The sequence below is a fragment of the Buteo buteo genome, chromosome Z (genome assembly GCF_964188355.1).
Source record: "Buteo buteo chromosome Z, bButBut1.hap1.1, whole genome shotgun sequence".
NCBI lineage: Eukaryota > Metazoa > Chordata > Aves > Accipitriformes > Accipitridae > Buteo > Buteo buteo.
Window position 1 is genome coordinate 29573963 of NC_134204.1, and position 20973 is coordinate 29594935.

Consider the following 20973-nt stretch of genomic DNA (forward strand, 5'->3'; position numbering starts at 1 on the left):
AATGTACACCAACATCCTGGCTTATGTAGTGCTACTACTTAGCTCTCATGGGCTTTTACTGCATTTCCCAGTTCAAACTAGTACCTGATTACCTTTGCTTAAACACTTACTGTTGTGTTTCAGTAACTGGTATGGCTAGTGTATCCTGATATGCCTGGAGCTTTGTTTCTGTGCACTCATACGGACTGTTGTTGGAACAAAGGCGATTTAAATTGGGAAGGCAGTGCAGGGTGACATACCTATTGCAAGGGGCATGCTTCCTTTCCAGGGTGCTGTAACCAAACTATTGCTTGTGCATTTCACGATGGAAGCAAAAAATGACTTAGCCTTTCATATTTCTGATTGGTAATTTCGTTATTGTTTAGCACTATGGCTTTACCAGGCATCAGCCGTTTTAAGCATGTGATATATTGCCCGACATGTAATTTCTCTTCTTGTAGGATGACTCTCAGGTTCCTGAATGTGCTGTCAAATGCTGAAGCATTGAACTAGCTGAAGCCTCTGCATTATTTCTGATGTTTAAAAAGGCCTAAAGGAAAGAGAGGACTGGCACATCTGTTACAATGTTTTAAGGTAAGAAGTGACTTCTTTTTTGCAGGCAGCAAAGGGAAGATGATAGACATGGTCCCACAGACTGTCCCAGCCCCACCTCTTGCTCTGTAATAAACCATACCAACATGAAGTCTCAGGCTGGACCTGACTGTCAGTATTTGATAGTTATGACTAAGTTCACTGACTTCAGTAAGGTAAAAACTGATGCAATGAAGAAAGGACTTGGTTTATTTTCCTAAATCACCAATTCTACACTCTTAAGTGCTTGTATACCTTTCCATTAGAATGCCTTAGTCCTTTATCGATGTATTAATAATGCTTTAGTAATAAAAATATTTAGTCTTCAGTCCCTATGGGATGTCAGGCTGAGACAAATTCTTCACCAGGAAAAAATATGGGCAAGAAGCTAACTGCAACTGTAGCTGGAAAAGTGACCATTCTGCTTTGACTAGAGCTGCTGCTGCCATAATTTTCATTAATTAATTACCCATATTTTGTACTCATCTTCTGGATTCATAGCTAGGTTGTCCACTGCACTGTAGTGCTGCTACTGCTGCTTTTTCTCAGCAGCACAGTAGACCAGCCACAGACTAGAGCAATGGAGAGTATATCTGTGCAATGCCCAGTGCACAGCATGGTCTTCTCTCACTAGAGAGTCATTTCAGTGACCAGGGACGGGGTCTAAGCACCCCAGCGGGACAGGGCTATATGAAAGTGTTGCTGTGCAAAGATACAAATCGGGTTAAGAGCAACACCAAAGGGAAGGCCTGAATTAAATCTGTAATAAAAGAAATCCAGATGGGTAATCCCAGTGTAAAGGCTCTCTTTGTTACTGACTCCTGGATTCCCTCCGGTTTGACAGCTGCTGTTTGAAGTGGCAGCTGACTCCTATTTTTATTTACTTTTGGTGACTGTCACCGCCCTCCTTGTTATGTGCACTGCAATGTACTGCAGGTTCAGATGAGAGATAAGACACACCTAAAACTAAGCTTGTCTCTTGAAGAGCAAAGACTCAGTCTCTTGGCCATTCTGACTGTTTAGGATAGCTCAGTGCAGATTAACTCTTGTCTTGTCCTGCTTTCACTGCTTTAATCAGAGTGAAACCAACCAGTGGAGGATAGCTTGTGTGGCTGTTGACTGTGGAGTAAATCTTGTGCTTACGGATGTGGCCTTGAATTGCTGACAGCTGTTGGGACAGGTAGAGGGCTACTGAATCTAGTGATCCCAAAGATGCAGGGGTACCAGCTGGTTTTCCCAAGCTGTGAAACTCAGTAAGTGTGGAAGAGCAGATCTCCTGTCTTCATTTCTCTCTGAACTTGCCATCTAGAAGGGGTGTGTGCATGTGTGTACGTGCATCCACCCAGATTCACTGACTCTCCCTTTGGCTCTCTTGCGCAAAAGTCGGTTCAGAGAGGGAGCAGAGGGTGCTGCAATGCACCTGTGGCAAGCTGCCGTGAGCGGGAAGCCTGCCTGCACTTCCACTGCAGACCTCATGCCAGCACGTTACAAATAAGCCCTGGGCTCTTGCTCATAGAGCAGTGCCTGTACCTCCTTGCAGGATGCTGTTCTGCACTTCAGCATGCCAGGGCTTTCGCTCTTCTGGAGCTCCCTCTTTTCACCAGGAAGAGCATCTATAGGCGAATTTTGCCTTTTCTGGTGGCAAAGATGTGCTTTGTACAAGAACTGGGGGAAAGCAGCTGCAACTGCTTCTGGTCCCCGAGGCAAGGCTGTAGCTGGCAGGGAGAAGTGCTTAGAAAAGGCTAAATAAGGAAACTTATTATCACTGTGACTAAGCTTGTCCCAGTTCCTGTGTGGCTGGGTGCCACAGCCATGTCCTGGCTGTAGAAGTGTGCACCCTTAGCCAAGCATGGGCTTCTAAGCGAGGAAAATGCGGATATATGCGTAGAGGGACTCTCAGGGTGCCCTTGCAGGTCCCCAGACCTGGCTGCCTGGTGCACTGTAGCAAGTGTCACTAAACTAGTGTAGTCACAGCCTGGATGTGGAGTGCACCGGTGGGGCGCACGGGTGGCTGTGCAAGGTGCAGGGTGGGAGGAGAGGAGAGGAGGCTGTGAGGAAACACGTGCAGACAGAGGGGAAGAGTGTGACTGCAGAAAGGCTGGAGAACCCAGAGCAGGCTTGTATCAGCTTTTGGGGAGCCAAAGTAGTGATGATTGTGGGCTGCCTGGTGGCTTCTCAGAAAGCACAGGACCACCATGTACAGTTGCTAAGAAATGGACAGTAAAGGCAGGTCCTGTGTCAGCTCTTGTCACAAGGCTGTGGCTACAGAGAGGAGCAGGATGAAGAGATGGGCTTCTTGGATGCTCTGAATTTAAGTACACCTCATGTTATATATGTACATATCTTCTTTGCGTATCCTTACACCAAGTGGCATAGCAAGCTATCCCACTGTACATGTGAGTAGTGCTGGGCTGTAACTCGGTGTTACAGAGGAAAGGAAAGTACAGGCATTAATGGCAATAGCCAGTGCGGTAGAGAGGTACTACAAATTAAACCTCAGCACAATGGGACTACTAATTTAGCAAGTATTTGGAAAAGTAAGCTCAATTTCTCTTCATAAAAAACAGTGTTTGAAGATCATGTGTGCCCATGACTGCATGTAACACAATAACACTTTGTTGTGCTCAAGGCATCCCATTTTGCATTTGTACAGATAACTGCTACTTTGAAATACTGATGTGACCACCTCAGTGCTTTTTGCCTGTGAGTTACAAAGCCAGCATCCCACTGGAGTGACACACTCCATGGAGAAAGCCCGAGAGCGTTTTGTGTGTCTCTGAACTTCACTGAATATGATCCCTGTGCAGATCATTAAAGCAATGCGCTTCTAATTGGATCACAGACTTTCACAATGTGAGATGAGCAATGGACTTATTAAAATTAATTTCCACTTCTAAAGCCAAGTTTGCTTCAGTGGGATTGTCTGGGGTTTCTCAAAGCTGTGTCCTGTGGCCTTGATTTAGCCAAGGGTTTTACTGCAATCTCATCAGACTTCAAAACAGCAATTTCACTTTTCATAGCAGAAACTCAACCTATTAAATGGAAAAAGAACCCCAACCAACCCTCTGAAGAAAACCTTGCACTTCTGACAGGTTAAAATACAAATACCCAGCAGTTGCCTTCCTTAGCTAAATCTTCAGCTTCATCTGGGGTAGTTTCTGCCTGTAGGACAAAGCAGACAGATTCTGCTTTCACAGGGGTGAAGTAGCTTCACCAAAGGGTGGAGGTTAGTTGCCCTGGCACAGCAATATAGTGAGAAGATTTAGTTACGTCTGGCTCTTTCTGAATTTTCTGGGCTCACTAGATAAGTTAAATTAGATTTTTACACACTGATTACTTGGCTTCAGAAGTCCATGAGATACTTGCATCTGCAAAGGGGATCTGATTTTTGAGAAAGCATGCTTATTGTAAGTGAAGTTAAACTTTGCTGTACAGTAGTGTACACCTTAACTAGAAAACTCAAAAGTGTCTGCAAATTCAAATACCACTGATCAGGGTTGGTTTTTTTTCTCTCCACACCTGCACAGTACATGCAGTCATGTTTTTTTTTTAATTTGGCCAGCTATTTCCACTTGACCAATTTACTACACATGTGGCTTAAGCCCTGTCTCTTGCATCCTTCCTGCTCTTATTTGTGGTTGTGCTTAAATGGGCCAGAAAGCCATCAAGCTGCCCAACCATGCTGTGCTACATCCTCCACCTTCCCACACTGCAAGAAAGTAGTTTTTCCAGGCAGGGATGTCATTGTGTCATGCCAATTACCAGAGAGACCTGGAAGGTCCCACCAGGAGTGGTGCGCTGGTTATAAAAAGGCTGTCACAAACCTCATACTTCTGCAATACTTTCTTAGAGGGAAGCTAGGCAGCACAATTGTAAAAGATACCACAGTAGAACAGTCTGCAACATGACCAAAACCTACCTCCTGGTGGTGCTGCCATCCAAGTTGTGGCTGGTTACACCTGAGTCCATGGTGGAGGACCCAGGTGGAGGACTCGGGTGGCACGTTGGCCACTGCCGGAGCAGAGCCTGGGTAAAACTGTTGGATTCACAGACCTGGCATCCGCATCCTTTTGCTGCTCATGGCCAGCTCATGTGCTCCAAGTTCTTTGCTGCTTTCTTGTGTTTCAGGCATTCAAGTGCTGGGACTGCTGTGGTAGGAAGAGGTGGGACTGACCGAAAGCAACCAGCTTGTGGCATACCATCTCTTAGTTAATATGGCCTGTGGAGGGACCCCACCTCTTGCTTATTTACTGGTGCCATAAATGTTGCTGAGGTGATTTCAGTATGATAACTAGTTCTTTATCTTGATGAAAGAGCCTTGTGTGTGCTTTTCTGATTTATGTGACTTGTGAAGGATTAAAAAATAAATCTATTAATCTTTGGAGCTACCTAAATGTAAACAAAACCTGTCAAAACCATCTTTGGGTTTTAGCTCTTTTGCTGTCAGAACCTGACTGGTTCAGCACTTCTCAGGATTTTCTAAGATTGACAAGCAGTTTCTAGTATAGAAAAGAAATTCTCTGGCTTCGTGTTTTAATCTTAATAAATTCAGGGGTTTGAGTTGTTGCATGTATTTATTTTTTTTCTTTTTTTGCTATTTCTGTACATGTAAGGCACAGGAGTGACTCATCTCTTCTGCTAAATGTACTTTTACTTTTTCAAAGGAGCTGCTTTGTCCACTAGGAACTGTGGCTCAGCATGCTAATAAAACTCACTTTATGCCTTTAAAATGTTTATTCAAAGTGGCCTGGCTGGCTTACAGTAGCTGTGTGGGTGGACTGTCCTTGAATTTTGTAGACTTAATTTAGTACTACACAATACCCAATGATGGAAAACAGCTATAAATTGTCTGTGCGCAGCCATGCATTATTGATAAAGCTCCACAATTTCTTTATTTGATGTTGTTAGTGCAACAGCTGGCTGATTTGTTAAGACTCGTTTCCCCCTATTGGCAGTAAAATATCTCTTCATTTTGAACTCTGAATTTCCTCCTGAATTTTGATTTGTGTGGGGGTGAAAGCTTGCTTTTTCTCCAGTGCTACTAAATCTAATGGAAATGTTTCCACAGAGTAGAAACAAGCTTTATTTCTGGGACAGCTAAGCAAACAGTGACTTTGAGTGTATAAACAGTAAGTTTGATGGTATGCAGAAGATGGGACTTTTTTGATTGTCACAAATATTTAGAAATGGAAAATGGAGCATAAAGTGTCCTAGTAGATTTAGAAAAAAAAATCCTTTAATATACAGGATTTGGCACATGCTGATAGAAAATGCTTTACAGTGAGTTAGGCATGCTTTGTAATTTCAGTGTTCCTTCAAAGTTTATGAAAAATCTCAACAGTCTTAAATTTGTCATGCTTTTTTTTTCCTGTTGACACTTATGATGAGTAGAGAGTCTACTGAATATAATTTGCATATAAAACTGTGCTGTAAACTAAACAGTTCTTTCCCTGTAGTTGAACAAAGGTACAATGAGCTGCTCAACACACTGGAAATTACTAAATAAATAAGTAAAAAATAAAACTTGCCAGCAAAACTATCAAACGTTTAGTCTTCCCAACAGATGTCCAACACTGAAACTTCTTTTTAAGCTATAATTTCTGGAATGGTAGCTTCCTACAGGTTGTTATTCTAATACAGCTGAGGGAATGTACAATTTGTGGCAAGCAAATATTGTATTTGAGTATGGAATTGTTTATTTCCCTTTTTTATGTGTGTGCATATATTTCCTTTGGTAGAAGCATTCCAAACCTCTACAGATTTTTGGTTGGTTTGGTTTTTTTTTTTCCTTTGTAAAAGTGTTAGGGTAATGAAAAGTATGAACATAGTTGATCTTCACATGCTATACTGATGTTTATAATAATTTCCTCTATTCCATGGAGAATTGCTGTGTATTAGTTCAACTTTCCATACAGTTACAGCCTTTTAAGGTAATAAATCATTAAGTAATGAAGTAATTAAACTGGCTGTGAAGTTTCAATCAGGACACAGGAAAAAAACTAATGGGGAAAGGACTAACATGATTGATAGAGGCTTGCTGGAGGCTTACATTGAGAATAACTCATTCTTCAAAACTTCTTTGTTGTGATGGAAATTGTGGGGTAAATCAAATACAGTGGCTATGAATGATTAAAATGTGAAAGTTATGAATTCTTACTCACTTTGTAAATCTCTAACTGCTTCACTGCTAATATAAAATGATTTATCTTAAGGGGGTCTTGGGGCTGTGAGTATTTAAATGAAACCTTCAATATCCTGAAGACTATTTTGATGTTCAAGATCATGAATTTTGTGGCTTGCTTGATGCATAGAAAGCTGTTGTGGAAGGGGAACGGGAGGTTTTCCATAGGTCATCTGATAGGTCTGCGATAACTCACTTGATTGATCAAAGTGGTGAATTTTCCAATAGTTTAAATGTTTATGCAATTCTGATGTAATACAGGCAACTAAAAATTCTGTGCTGGTTAATGAGGATACCTTTGCTTTGATCTTACAGAAGATACAAACAATTGGACATTGACATGCCTGTGACTGGTTTTGGGTCAAGTGTGCATCTGTTTGTGTTTTCATCCAGAAGGACAGACTTCAGCCATTTTACTACGATTCTGGCTTTGTTACAACTTTCTATTCAAATGATTTTGGACTATGAGAGAGTGTGTGTAATTTTTTTCTGAACCAAGTATACTTTGGTAGTGAAATACAATTTTGAAAATTCCTTGTTCCCGGTGTTTGTCTGAAAGAGCGTCTTTCACTGGCTGTGTTAGTGGCTACTGTAATGAGAAACTGCAAGATAAGGAGACATCACAAAGTACAGTGGGGATGAATTCTCCTTCTCTGCATCTGGGAAATCACTGCAGGCAGTGTGTAGATGAAATTACTCTGACCTCTTCATTTACCCCCCCTAGAAATCAATCAGTAGTCGTCTGACAAACACAAAAGAGCTTTAATGCAATTTCACATTTGTTAATTTCTTCATACTGACAAAATATGCCTTAGTCCAGAAAGGTCAAGTGACTTTCAGAAAGTTATCTAGATTAGAAATCTACTATACAAATGACCTGAGTGTTGCTTGCTACCATCCCAAATTTTTTACCCCTAGGAAAACAATTGTGGAGAAGGCCTTGAGAGTGGGATGGATGAGATGGTAAGAGATCAACTTCATGTGACTGATCTCTGCAGGCCATGCTCAAAATACAGGATCAGCTGCAGCAAAATCTTTTTGCTATTCCCCCTAAGTATGGCTATAAAAAATATGAGGAAAAGAAATGGAATAAAATTAGTGTTTGATTGTAATCCCATACAGCCGGTGCAGGTGTTGCAGGAATGGCATGGTGCAAAAGGACTTGTAAGTAGTTGATTTACCAAAAAAAAATAATAATTTTTCGTTTCCCCAAGGGAAAACACAGGCTTTTCCTAGCAGTCAGTATAAATGCAAAGTGGTAGGGGAGCAGTGAGGCAAGTGGGCTTGGCTTGTGAACAAAAGTTATCTGACAGCCTTCCATTACTTTTCATTTCCTTTCAACTGCATCAAAATACATAATGTTATTTTTTTTTTCTTCCAGTATAGGAATTAAGGTGTGTATGTGGGGGATACCCTTCGATTACTTTTGAAAGGTACTGCCTAAAATACTCTCTTTTTGAAGGCATGGGGCAGGAGGGTAAAATGTGTGTGGTCGCATCCGTCCCCACCCAGGTGTAACGCCAAGTGCTTTGTCTATTACAAGTTGCAACATGCCTTATTATAAGGGAAAAAACACTCCTGTTCTTCCCATTCTCCCTTCTTGGTACGAAAAGATGTATAAAATTTGCTTGGGTGGGACAAACTTCAGCAGCCTCTTCCAGGTTTGACCAGTGCTGCAAAACCTGTCTCGGTTATAATGCAGATGCCTTGTGCTCCAATTACCTCACTGCTGAGATCTGCAGCCCGTTGCCACACACCCAGGCAAAGCCTTGGGTGGGATTAGTTCTTATTGCTGAGCAAACGTTGTCCAGCCTGCCTGCAGTACCAGCACTGGTTCTGCTGGCTAGGCTGCAGGACATACTTATCCTGTGCAACACCCGTACATCGTCATGGACAAAATCTTTTTTTCTTCTCCTTTTTGTTGTTACATGATATTGCCCGCCACTAATTTGAAAGAGATGGGGACCATAATGAATTACATGCTGAGTTTAGCATATTAGTGTTGATAATAATGCCGTTACCTCCTCTGAGGGGTTCTGGAGTGACAGAAGCTGATTCTTAATGAGACCATTTAATGGATTCACTGGATACCCAGTCCAAACTAATTTTCAGCTGTAAAAGTAATGAATTTTCTGCAAAACTTGCTTTAAGTAGAGCTATGTCCTTGCCTAATGTCTGTAACCATGATAACTAATTACGTTTTGTCCTTCTAGAGGCCTCTATTGATTATCTGTCCACAGTGAAGTTGGTAAGGCCTTTCTTTTTTGCAGAGGGCAGAACACTTTTTAACCCTCTTCTCCCAACAACCATTTTGGCTGGCATCTCTCCTGCCTCTTCCATGAAATGTGGTGTGCCAAGGTGCGTTACCCATCTGCTATCTATAGCATGTGTAGTCCCAGGGCACTTTCCTGTTCTCTTCCTCCTCTTCCCCCTTTCCTCCTCCCTTCCATGCTGCTTTTAATGAGGGTGCTCAGGGGTGGCTGCACAGATTTTCCCAGTATGCATCAATGTAAACGTGGCTAAACTGTATGCAGTATAAACAAACATAGTTAGAAATGGCAGAAGAATTGCTGGGTAGGTAGAAACTGAGCTATGTTGTTTAGGAAAATGGTTGTGCCTCCAACTAATTACAAAATAATTGAATAAGCAGTTATGTGTTGCCTCACTGCAAGCTTTAAGCATCTGAAACATGACCTGTTTTTTAGTGCCGAAGTTTGCTTTGAAATGGAAAATGGAGTAAATAAGGTTTGGATCCAGCATAATCCTAAGCTGTTTTTCAAGGTTCCTCACCCTTCCTCTTTCTCATTTAATGCAGGATATTCTTGTGCACCTGGAATACTGTACTATAAAAATGCAGAATTTTGTTTATATTGTTTTTGTTTGTATTGTTTTACTTATTTTGTGCTAGACAAATTGTATTCCTGAAAGCTTTCTCTAGTGTGCCTATAGGAAAGGCAATGTGGGAAGGTGAGGTTAAAAAATACAGAATGGAGAACTTCATTTTAAGGGGGCATCATGAATGATAGGGTTTAATCTGTATGGAACCCAAGGAATCCCCCCCCCCCCCCCCCCCCCAAATAGTTTCGAGATAAGTACAACTTCTAAGGACTCGCCACCTTGAGATGGAGCCTGTGGTTTACTTTAGAGCGAAATCACAAGTGACTAGCAGGTTTTGTTCCAGTTTTCTCTTATTTCTTTGCCTTGGCCTCAAGTGTTCTGACATCTTTTGCTGCCTTGCTTCTTCCACACAGCAGCAGCTGATGAGGGACCACAGCTGCATCAGTAGAGATGCATCAGCAATGATAAGTTATCTTCCCTGAAAAGGAGGATGCAAGGGAAAGATGCACACTGTTGCTTCACAAAGATCAGTGTGAAGGTTCAGATGCTGACAATGTCGTGAATGTGCAAGACAGGTCTAGGCATTCAGGAGTTGTTACAGCTGAATGTAGCTGTCAGTCCTCGGGGTGTAAAAGGAAAATTTGTCATTGACTTTGAAAGGCTAATGCTGCTGTGCTTGAAATATTCCTCAAAAACCTCAAAGTTAATCTTCTGAGAAGTAAACAGGTAGTGTTGCCTGTTTGATTTTCTGAACCAATTTTTAAAATTCAGAATAACTTTAAAAGGGTCGGTGGAAAAAATCCATTTCCACAGTTGCTGATTCCCAAAGGGTAGAAGAGTTCCTGTGCCAAATTCAAAAGTGTGGCAAGACATCTCATTTTAAATCTGTCCTTAGCGAAGGATGGATTATTGCTTGTTCTGGCCAACTTAAAAATTGCAGAAAGAAGGAAAGTGTTTTCTGCCAGGTTACCCCTCATTTGTGACTAATGCTACCCAATCCCAAACTTGTTTCTCTGTCACATCACTTCAAGTTAACTGCTCTTTGTTTTGCTCCAAATTCAACAGTATAAAATTAAGTACCAACTTCCCTCTGCTTTAAAAGGAAAAAAAAAAAGGAAAAAAAAGATGTAGTTCAGCAGGATTCTTGACATTTTAAGAAGAAATAGAGAAGCCAGCAGACTGCCTTTCAAAGTCAGTAATTGATGGGATTTCTATTCAGGGAGGAGTTTGGCTTGTTTAGTGTAACTTTGCAGCAGAAATATGCATCTCATTATTTTATGTGTCTATATTTATTTAACTTTTGGCTGTGTGTTTTAAGGTACCTGTAAAATTCCTTTTAGTCATGGCTGAGATCAGACTAAGCAGGTAAGCATAGGTTTAAACACATAATCGTGTGGCTTGGCTGAGGTTGGTTAACTGGGTGTGTCTTTTAATTGAAAATGCATAGAAATAAGAATCAGTAATATATTTAAACCTGAAATCTTTTGGACAGCACAAGCAATTTTTCTTTGTTAAAAAGAAGGGGGGGTTACTGAGGCATTGTGCCCTTTGCTAGGTATCTGAAACAATTTATGATTTATCAGTGGTCACTGAGTAATTGTTTGAACTGTGTTAGAAATAGGTTTTCTTTTCAGACACCTAGGGAAAAAGTGCTCAGAAGTTTAAGGAATTTTGACGGCAGAGGAGTCTTACAAACACAGAACTTGGGGACATGCACAGGCAATGAACTGTGGTCTGAAGGATTTCAGAGAGGAAAAGGAGCTTTCTTCTGCTGGTTCACTCTGCAGCCTTGAGCATCTATTCTGTATCAGGTTTGCCCCCCAGAAGAAGAGTATCTGCTTAACTCTGGCAAGCCCAGCATTAGCTGTGGTGCTAACCTGCCTATACAGCACTGTTTGAACACGTAAAGTGATATAATATTAATTGTGAAAAGATTTGTGCATGGATGTGCTTTAGAGATGGGTAATTGTTTTTTAATTTTGAGATTGCTAATGTATTGAGCAACAAAAGCTCTAAAGCCCACATTTTGAAAGAAATATCGTAAGCATTATTTCAGCTGTAAAGAGCTTCAGAGGCTGACTTTCATGTTTCCTCTTGTGTAGGTGATTAAGGGTTGCCTAATATAGCACTACAAAGTCTTCTGTTCCTCAGTAGGGCACTTCTGAAAAGGCTCTCTGAGAGTGATGATACAAATAATTCATTTAAGTCAGGTAACTGCTGTTGTCAGGTTGTATCCAGAGAACTCTGCACTCTGAACCCTCATCTCCAAATGCATGTACCCTTCATATAGAAGTAATGAATATACAGGCAAGACCACATAAAAAGACAACGTGAGAGCCTGTAAAAAGAGAAGACAGGTGTGAAAGAATGATATGTAGGAGGTAACAGGACTTCAGGGAGGATAGCAAGCCACAATACTGTTCCACTGTGAAGACTTTTTTGATGCAGTGTAAGGCTCATGATGGTGTATGGATCATAGTGAAAAACCAGTCTTCTGGGAAGCTTGAGGATAGTTTTCTATTTTTGCTTACAGGACTTGAAATAGAAGATTGAATACACTGAAAATCTCAGCAGCAACTAGCTTGTAAAGAGACTGAGAAGAAAGAGATTAAGGATCTGAAAGTTAAAAATCTATGTAGCATTTTAATCCCAATAAACATGGAATAGGTCATAGTCCATTAATCTCCCATTCCAGTAATTTTCAGGGTATAAACAAAGTCAAAAGTAGTTCCCAGTGGTGCAGTATCATTCTGTGCCTAGGGATGACTTCCCCCCAACATTTCTGGTAAGGGTTCATTTAATGGGATTTTTCCCTGCCCCTTGCTCTGTGGAACAATTCACAAAGAGGGAGAGGCAGATTTATTTTTTACTGAGGAGGTATGCAGTTCACTATAAGTTTAAAAAAAAAAGGAAAAGTAAAGTATAGTGAAACAGAGATGACCTTACCTTTTGTATGAGTTACTAGCGGTGGGGAAGATACCTCCTCAGACAGGGAACGGCAGTCCTGACAGGGAGGAATTGAAAAAAAAGAAGTGTTTAAAATTATGAAAGTTATTTGGTTTTTCACTAGTTTGTAAATCCCAAATGTAAGTTATGAGAGTTTCTTTGTAGTAATGATGTGGTTAAAAATAGTTTATAGTAGGGAATGTGTTGATACTCAGTTAATCTGTACAGCCTACAGCTGGTTTTGGCTTTGTAAACCTCAGTAAATACAATGTTTGGACTAGATGAATGAATGACTTTGGAAAAGCAAAAAGCTTCATTGACAACGCGAGAACTTTGCAGTAGGTTTTATTTGTTGTTTACTGTAGATGGCTCCTACTTCCTCATGAGAGAATTTAGGCTTTAAAAAAAAAGAGGGGGGGGGGGAGTAAAAGATTTTCTATGTTCCGTAAATTTTTCTTGTTTTCTCTGTATATTCTATAGTCTCTGTCTTCCTTGTATTTTCTCCAGTGAGTGCTTTAGAAGACCTGATTCAATAATTGTATTTCATCATTAATATTGCAGCAGCATGGTATTTTGCCAGTGTGCCCTGTAGAGCAGTGGGAAGTGGTGGCTGTAAAGTGGATTAACAAACAAGTTAAAGGAGCTGTCGTTCACAGAGCTGTATTAGGACCCTATCTCTCTTAGTACACCGTATCATAAAACAGGTGCAGGAAGGCAGTAGATGCAGATTTTAAGCAATCACCTGGCATTAGCATTTAGTAAAATTTTTGCTACATTGGTTGTGTGTGGAGTTGTCCCCTCAACAGCTTCGTGCTGAGTGTTTACTGAGCGCCTTCAGCCATGCGTGCTGCAGAGGTGGGAGCACTGATCTCCGGGGTCAGCCTTGGTTGTGAGCCTTTCAGTGGGCAGGGGGGTGACTGACCTCGGGTGACAGTACCTTAGCAGATGGCCAGTGATTCATGATTCTTGCAAGGCTGTTTTGTGTTCTTGAACTTACTAATGAGGCCTAACAGTTGTATAAGTGACCCTACTGACAACCTCATAGTTACCAAGGTTATAAAACATACGCCTTTCTTTAGCACTGGATTTAAAAACTAGAATGGCCTTGCTTTCCCTGTAAACTTTTAGCATATGTTTAGAGCCGTGGTTTTGGACAGAGTAGGTATTCCTGTTACCAAGTGCAAGATTTCCATGCAGGAAATGCATGTTTGTATTGCGCTGTGATTTTGGAAGGAGCAGACCTGGGGTGGGGGGGAAGTCACAGGGAGGGGGGAATACTGGAAAAAACTCTTCTTTAGGGAAAACAGAGAAGGCGGGCGTGTGTGTGAGTTCTGCATACAGCAGGCTCTCCTTCAGCAGGTTGTCCTTCAGCCGGAGAAGTTTCTCAGTCTGGGTCAAGGCTGGACAGTTGTGCCCAAGGCACAAGAAGTGCACTGTTCAGAAAGCGAGCAATGCTAATTCAATGTGCTGCTCAGCAGAAAACTAACCTGACAAAAGAAAGATTTCAACTGTTGGTGAAATGAATCAATTGAGTAAGACTCAGAGGGAGAACCTGCATAAGGAATAGGACAGAACTGCATGACAATGGTAATTATTTTAATTGTTTTCTCTTTTGACATTCACTGTTTTGTTCTTCACACAGAGGAATTCAGGAAAATGATGCATTCTGGGTTTCAGTGTGCAAAAGTCAGTTTAATTCTTAGGCAATGGAGAGTGAAATGTAAAATTACTCATTTTAGGAGGCAGAAGTTGTTCATGCTTCAGTCCATAAACATTCTCTCTCTTGGAGAGAAGACCTTCAGGTGTGTCCAAGATCATGGGTACATTCTTCTGTTCATATTTTGTAACCAATAAAGGCTGTTTTCATCTGACTACTGTTAATCTTGGGCACCTGTGACCTTCTTTCCTCCTGTGTGATCAGGAAAAGTTAAAATGCCTGCAGAGGTTTTTTAGGCATTTGTCTGGCATACTAATAGCTATTAATATACCCTAAGTCTGACTGCTTTCCCTCCTTTCTTGGGAAGCAAGGGATTATTTGTTCTTGACTCTAACACTCTGTGCATATAAAAATGTGTGCATTTAGAAAGAAAATAGACTTTTTGCCAGCAAATAATCAGTATGTTTTTGTCACTTAATCTGTGTGAGTCTATTTTCCGAAATGGTAAATTGTTGTGGTATTCAGGAGACTTTGAGATCACAGTTCCCAAAGTCACAAACCCCGTGACAGCTCTACAGGAGCAGGGGGTTATCCTATGTCTACCGTATAAAGACGATGATTATTTTGAGGCTAGACTTGTGCTCAGGGCGGGTATAGCAGGCAGTGTCCATTAGGTGGCTCTCGGTTATGGTACATACATTCTTAACTACATGCAGGCTAACTTTAAAAGGCAGTAACGGTGTTTGTGTCCTGTCACTCAGTTAGAACTAATCAAGAGGCCATCAACTCAGCCTTTCTCAATAGCTGGCAGCTTTTGGTATCCTGAACAGCTCTGCAAATACTGCCTTATCTCTGCATGCTTCTGTTTTTTATAAACTGTTCTCTGTTGCAGGCTCTGCAAGTGAGATTATAAAATGACTGGAGATGGCAGTACTGTCTGTTACAAGGCACCTGAAAATGATTATGCTGTTTCATTTTGAAAAATGTCTTTTCATAAGAAGCTGAAAAGGTAACGAAAGCACTAATGGGGGTTATGACTCCTTCCTAAGTGGAGCAAGGCTGCTGCAAAATTCAAGCTGCTTTCTTGTTTGCTCTTTAAATTAAAATCTGGTACAGAAATGAGGAAGCCCCTGTTCAAAGCAGCAGGTGATATTCATGTCTTTGAATGTGCAGACATGCTGGAGCACCCATTGAGTGGACTGATCTGTCCCTTTCCATTCCTTGGGCAATTAGTCCTGGACAATAATGATTACAATTCAAATATGTGATAATTACCGCATGCACAGTTACATGCTTTGTCCACGATGGTTATGCTGATTTTTAGATGCTGTCCTCCATGCAAAGCAAACACCACTGAAACTGTCTGCCCCAGCGGTGTGGGTGCTGCCACAGGTGCTGCTCTGAAGATCTGTGGGACAGGGGAATTAGTTGAAGGCTGTGTGTGACAGTCCCCCACTCCCTGAGGCTGCAGCAATACGGCACAGCCACAGGCTTTATTTCTATGCCTCACTGATCCCTCCACAGATTGGTTATCTGTAGGAGCCCAGGGAGAAGCCTTGGAAGCATTGCCTTGCCTTGACCGTGCTTTGCAAGCAGGACAAACAAACCTTTTTGGGGGACAGTGGAGGGAGGAAGGACACAAGTTTCCTGTTGGCTCCTCGCTGTCATCTTGAGAGCAGGCACAAGAGCGGGTTGGAGATCTGGCCAGTGAGAATGGGCACCCTGTTTGTGCCTCTCTGATTTAATTTGGATTAAACCCTCCCCAGAGAGTGCAGCTCTGTGATCTCCCCGTGTGCCAGCACACCAGCCTATCTGCCTGCCTGTGTGTGGACCTGGGTTGGGGGACTAAATGGGAACAAATCCAGCACTACAGGGGAAAAAAAAACAAACCAACCGATGTTTTCTAGTTGTTCATCTGCCTGTTCAGCTGACAGCGAGGTACCCAGGGAGCAGCTGGATCTGGGCAGAGTGCTGGGGCTGGAAAGACCTCTCCTTTCGGCAGCTGGTGGTGAGGTTGCCTGAGGTGTGTTGCCAGACTCCTGGTTTAAGGACTGCTGCTGACTCGCTGCAAGGGGACTGACTCCTTGCTGTCTGCTCTGCTATCGTGCTTTGTCCAGGGAGCGGAGATGGTGGTTTTCCTCACAAGTCATGGGCCACACTTCTTGAAGGAGAAAGTCTCAAAGGAAACGGGAACTTTTTTCCTTTTCAGCTGTTTGTATCAAATGTCTTTCTAAAGGAAAGTAGGGCTGCTGGCTTGGGTTTCTGTAGGGGAGGAGATAAGCTTTAGAGAAACAGAGATACTGAGAATCACGTATCGGTGGCAAAGTAGAGACAAACTACAAGGAATAGTGTTATTTATTGTGGGGTTTGGTGCCTTACCAAGAAACAGTATGCGGATAAACTTAACTGATGCTTTTATTTCAGCAAACATACAAATTTTATACTGGATTTGGTATACATGATTCCCCATATGTCTTCTGTAACAGTACATACACATGCACGTTCTATGTAGCACTGCCAAAATGGTTTAATTTCTGAAAAGCCGCTTGTATACTCTGTCTTTATTTGATAGTCTACATAGGATATATGGAAGTACAATAAGAGTTTGCTTTGTTTGTTATGAGAATTTAGTGTTAATCCCTACAGTGTTATAGTTCATGCTTGAGAGCGTTTTCATAAATCTTTGTCACAAGCCTGTCACCAGATGCATATAATGTGTGAAGGAAACAGAAGACCTTAGTGATCACACAGTGATCATGGGAAAATTAGTCTAATGTCTGTCTAAACAGAAAAGGCAATTTGGCAGCTTTAATGTGCTTGGGTGAGTTGAAACTCATGGTTTCTTCTGTGTTTACTGCAGGCTCTGTCCTTAATAAAGTGAATTATTGTGGCAGTGCTGTTCTAGGTTTTAGATGACAACAGTGACAGGTATCAGAGAAATCTCCTTGTACTTTTTTTTTTTATTAGGCTTTGCATATATTTGTGTGTCCAAGTTTTAAGTAGTGAGAAGGTTAAAAGTTGCATCCAAGCACAGTCTGTGTGTGTGTGTATTGGCTTCTTGATGAATTCTGTAACTCTTTCTATTGTCTCCTGGTATTTATGCATAAAAGCACAGCTTGCTTCCAAAATAGTCACAAGTTTTGAAACTTGGCTGTAAGGTTTCAGAAGCAGGGTTCACTTCATGCTGAAAGCATTAAAGGCAGCGATATATGGTGGGATGGTTCCCACTATATATCCCAGGGCTTCTGAGCTGTCCCTATCTACACTGCCAAAAGTGTTCTTGCTAGGGGGAAGAGGGGAGCGGGTGGACCTTGGCATTCATTTATGGACTGTTGAGGCTTACTACTGAGCCTGGAACTCGAAGGAAGTCAGAGGTGTGCTGTGGTACTTCCCCTCAGCCCAGGAGTGCCCACGCGGGCTGGATCCCAGCCTGCTGCTGCAGCCATCCCTGGAGTTACACAAAGCCCTCTCTGGCACAGCCGCTCTGTAGCAGAGCTGGTGCCACCATGCCACTTCAATACCTCTCCTAATTCCTGATGCCTTCAGAGCTCTGGACAAAGGCATGCCTCAAACAAGCATGGTGGTCATTCACTGGTAGGCACTTTGAATGCTGTGTCATCCTTAAGTCCCCTTCTGTGCTTGCCTGCAGAGTAAGTCTGGAAACCCGATGTGAGGAAGTGTGGGGTTTTCTTATCACTGTGCAGTACTTTCTGTTAAGCGCTGTGTCTTTATGAATGTAGCAGTTCACGGTCCCTCTGTAGGCCACGCAGCCTCCTTTGCCTGCAGTGGGGCATAGCCCATGCCATTGTACTCAGCAGCATCCTCTCAATGCAGTGTTACCCCAGGGGTGCTCCACACCCCCTCCTTTCTGTCACCCTAGTGTTTCCCACAGCTCCCAGCAGTGACTCTTTTACAGGGTGGAGCATCCCCTGTCAGTGTTCCCAAAATGTGATGAACAAGCCTAGGGAAGAAGTACAGCCCCCAGGAAAGATACTCCATGTGAACCGATCTATTAGCTGTCGGATTCCCCACAGGACTGCCAGAGTTTTTACCTATGTGGAAATAGGATTGTTCTTAACTTAGTCTGTGTAGGATTTAAAAAAAAAAAGGTGTTAGTATTTTAGTATTGCACAGTGTTAATACTGTACAAATCATTCTTCATTGGCTTCAGTATCATATGCAAGAGAATTAGTCTAAAGGTTTAGATGTCACTCATTACTCAAAGTCTCCTGGTAGCCTCTCCATCTCCGAGCACAGAAACCACAAGGGCCAAGCTGGGTAAAAAGGCGAGTAGTTGGGTTTCATAAGCTTGTGCACTAAGTGCAGTTACTCCAACCCAGGTAAATACCTGGTAATATAAATACCAGATAAATGCCCATGGCATTTGTGGTAAAGACACAACTGATGTCAGGGTGAGCATCCCCCACTGTGCATCAGAGTCTGCTGCCTGATGCCCCTCTGCCTGCAGAATTGAACCATGGATGGAGAGCTGAGCAGCTACCTCTGGAGCTCCTATGGGAAATGAGCAGCCCTGCATCCCCAAAAGGCTTGTGACAAGTCTCCAGGGCTGTCCATGGCAACCTTCATTGGTCAGAGGGCTGCAGTTCCTCCTTAACCCAGCTGAATTTTGCGGTGGGGCCATGGGGGTTTCAGTGGATGGAAGGAGATGCAGTTTGGGACTCCTGCTTTGCTCCTGGTAAACCTGCATGAACAGTCTTTTAAGAAATAGCTAAAGTCTTTGCTTTTAAAATGTTGGAATATTCTGGGCAGAAAACAGCTCAAGAGGCTTGGCTTTCTTTTAGGGCAGTGCCCTTCTCTCAACAAAAGTCCTGGTGTGTGCAGTAGGTAGCTCAAGAGAGAAGGTGCTGCATGGGAATAATCATCAAGATATATGACTTAAAGTGAGGAAGAAAAGCCAAGAATGAACAAAGCAACCTTCAGAGGTTCCCAGGAGTGTCTGTAACAGTCATGAGGGTGAGCAGCTGCAGCAGTTTGGCAGCAAGTGCCTCTTGTTTTTCTCAAGAGCTAGGCTGCTTTAGGACTAAGCTATCAGGTAATATCTGTGTAAATCTGCATGAGTATGCCCTGAAGGATGTTCTTCCTCTCTCTGTTCAACAGGATGGCCTCCTTTGCAAACACTGTTTTTCATAACATGCTGTGTATATAAATAAATAATGCTAATTAGAAAGGTGAGCAGATTTTCTTCTCCATCTGAGAACATATTTTCAGCACAACATGCTGTAGGTGTGAAAAGGACATTTATTTCCTGGTCAGCGATAATCCCTAGATTTGCCAGGCTTCTCAAGAAATGTGTAGTTTATGTTAGGCATTCCTTAGCAAAATGCCCTATTTGTAGACAAACAACACCCCCACAAACAAGTTCTGTCTGTGGGCACTCTTGCACAACCTGACAGAGAACTAGTCAAATATTTCCATGCCTTTGAAATTTAGTTAGCAATTCTGGATAAGTTTTGGCATGTGTCTGTGGAGATAGGATACAGAGCTTGAGCCTCCTTTGAAATGTTGTTCCAAATCACTTGGAAATGCTAAGTGTTGATTTTAAAAAAAGAAAACCAGAAAGCCAGCTGTCTGGAAAGTTCTGAGAGAAGTGCAAGCTCACTACACTATCCTTAGGCTCTTTCTAGAGTTGCAGAGTTTAGCATGCATTTGTCCATAAAAAGATGAGGTTGAATACCTAAAAATAACATAATCACTTCAAACCACTTCTGTTAATGCTGCTACTAGTGGAAGAAACAATCTGAAGTGGTGCTTTCCTTCTGTCACTTTGTTCTGTTTTATTTATGCAGGTGTGGCTATATTGGATCAGGTCAAGGTCCACAGGGTTTAGTCTGTTCTCTGGCAGTGACCAGAGAAAAGTGCACAGGGAATATAACATGAGAACAGGGCAGGCACATAATGCATTCCCAGAATATACGACCAACCTCCAACCATTTGTGGTCCGGAGCTTTCTCAAGCCACAGGTAGTTTCTTTGTTTGTTTCAGTAGCCCCTACTGGATGAATGCATTGTATTTTTCTTCCATCCAGGGTTTTAAATACATGTAGACTTTTAGCACAGGCAACATCCTATGGCTAGGAGTTTCATGGCTTACTTATGTTGTGTGAATGCACCGTACTTTTACTGTCTTTTATCCTGCCTGACATTCCCTAGTTCTTGCAAACTTGGGAAATACTTGTTCCCTGTACATAGTTTTCAAGCCACATGTTTAATATGCCTTCTTATTAATGAAAACTTCCATTTTCTCTCAGATACACCAGTAAAAAACCCCAAATCCTAATTAAAAAAATTACTGAAATGTAAATTTTACAGAATACTGAAAATGGGGGGGGGGGGGTATTGTACAGAATTTCTCCCTCCTTGCCCAGTCTTGTGTTGATAGCTGAATACTGGGAAAAACACCTGGTTTTCCTTGCTGTTGCCAGAGGCTTGTTGTTAAACTGGTAAAATTATGATCATGGAAATTTTAAATGTATTTCTTTTGTCTTCCATTTTGAAGTCTTTTGAGTATTTCTAGCTGTGAACAAGGAGGAGGAGAGCAGGAATCAAGGAGATCCTGTTCTGTTTGTGCATACAGTAGCAATGATGAGGGGTTTTACATATTTAACAAAGACTTGCTTCTTTTTTCATAGCGTTTGGTAGTCATTGTTTTAGTGTGAGAGAAGAGGAAACATTACTCTCTGCCAGTGAAATTCCTCTCCTTCCTTGTGGCTCAGGTTTGGTCTCTTAATTGCCATGATATCATCAGTGTCACTACTCATCAG

General features: G+C 42.0%; 1 protein-coding gene across 1 annotated transcript in view; it reads left to right on the top strand.

Moving 5' to 3' along the window:
* Positions 1-543: 543 nt before the first annotated feature.
* KANK1 (KN motif and ankyrin repeat domains 1) overlaps positions 544-20973 on the top strand; it is a 96474-nt gene continuing 76044 nt past the window's right edge. The window contains exon 1 of the mRNA XM_075019651.1: positions 544-573. The gene's annotated coding sequence lies outside the window, so the exon portion shown is untranslated. The remainder of the gene's footprint in view (positions 574-20973) is intronic.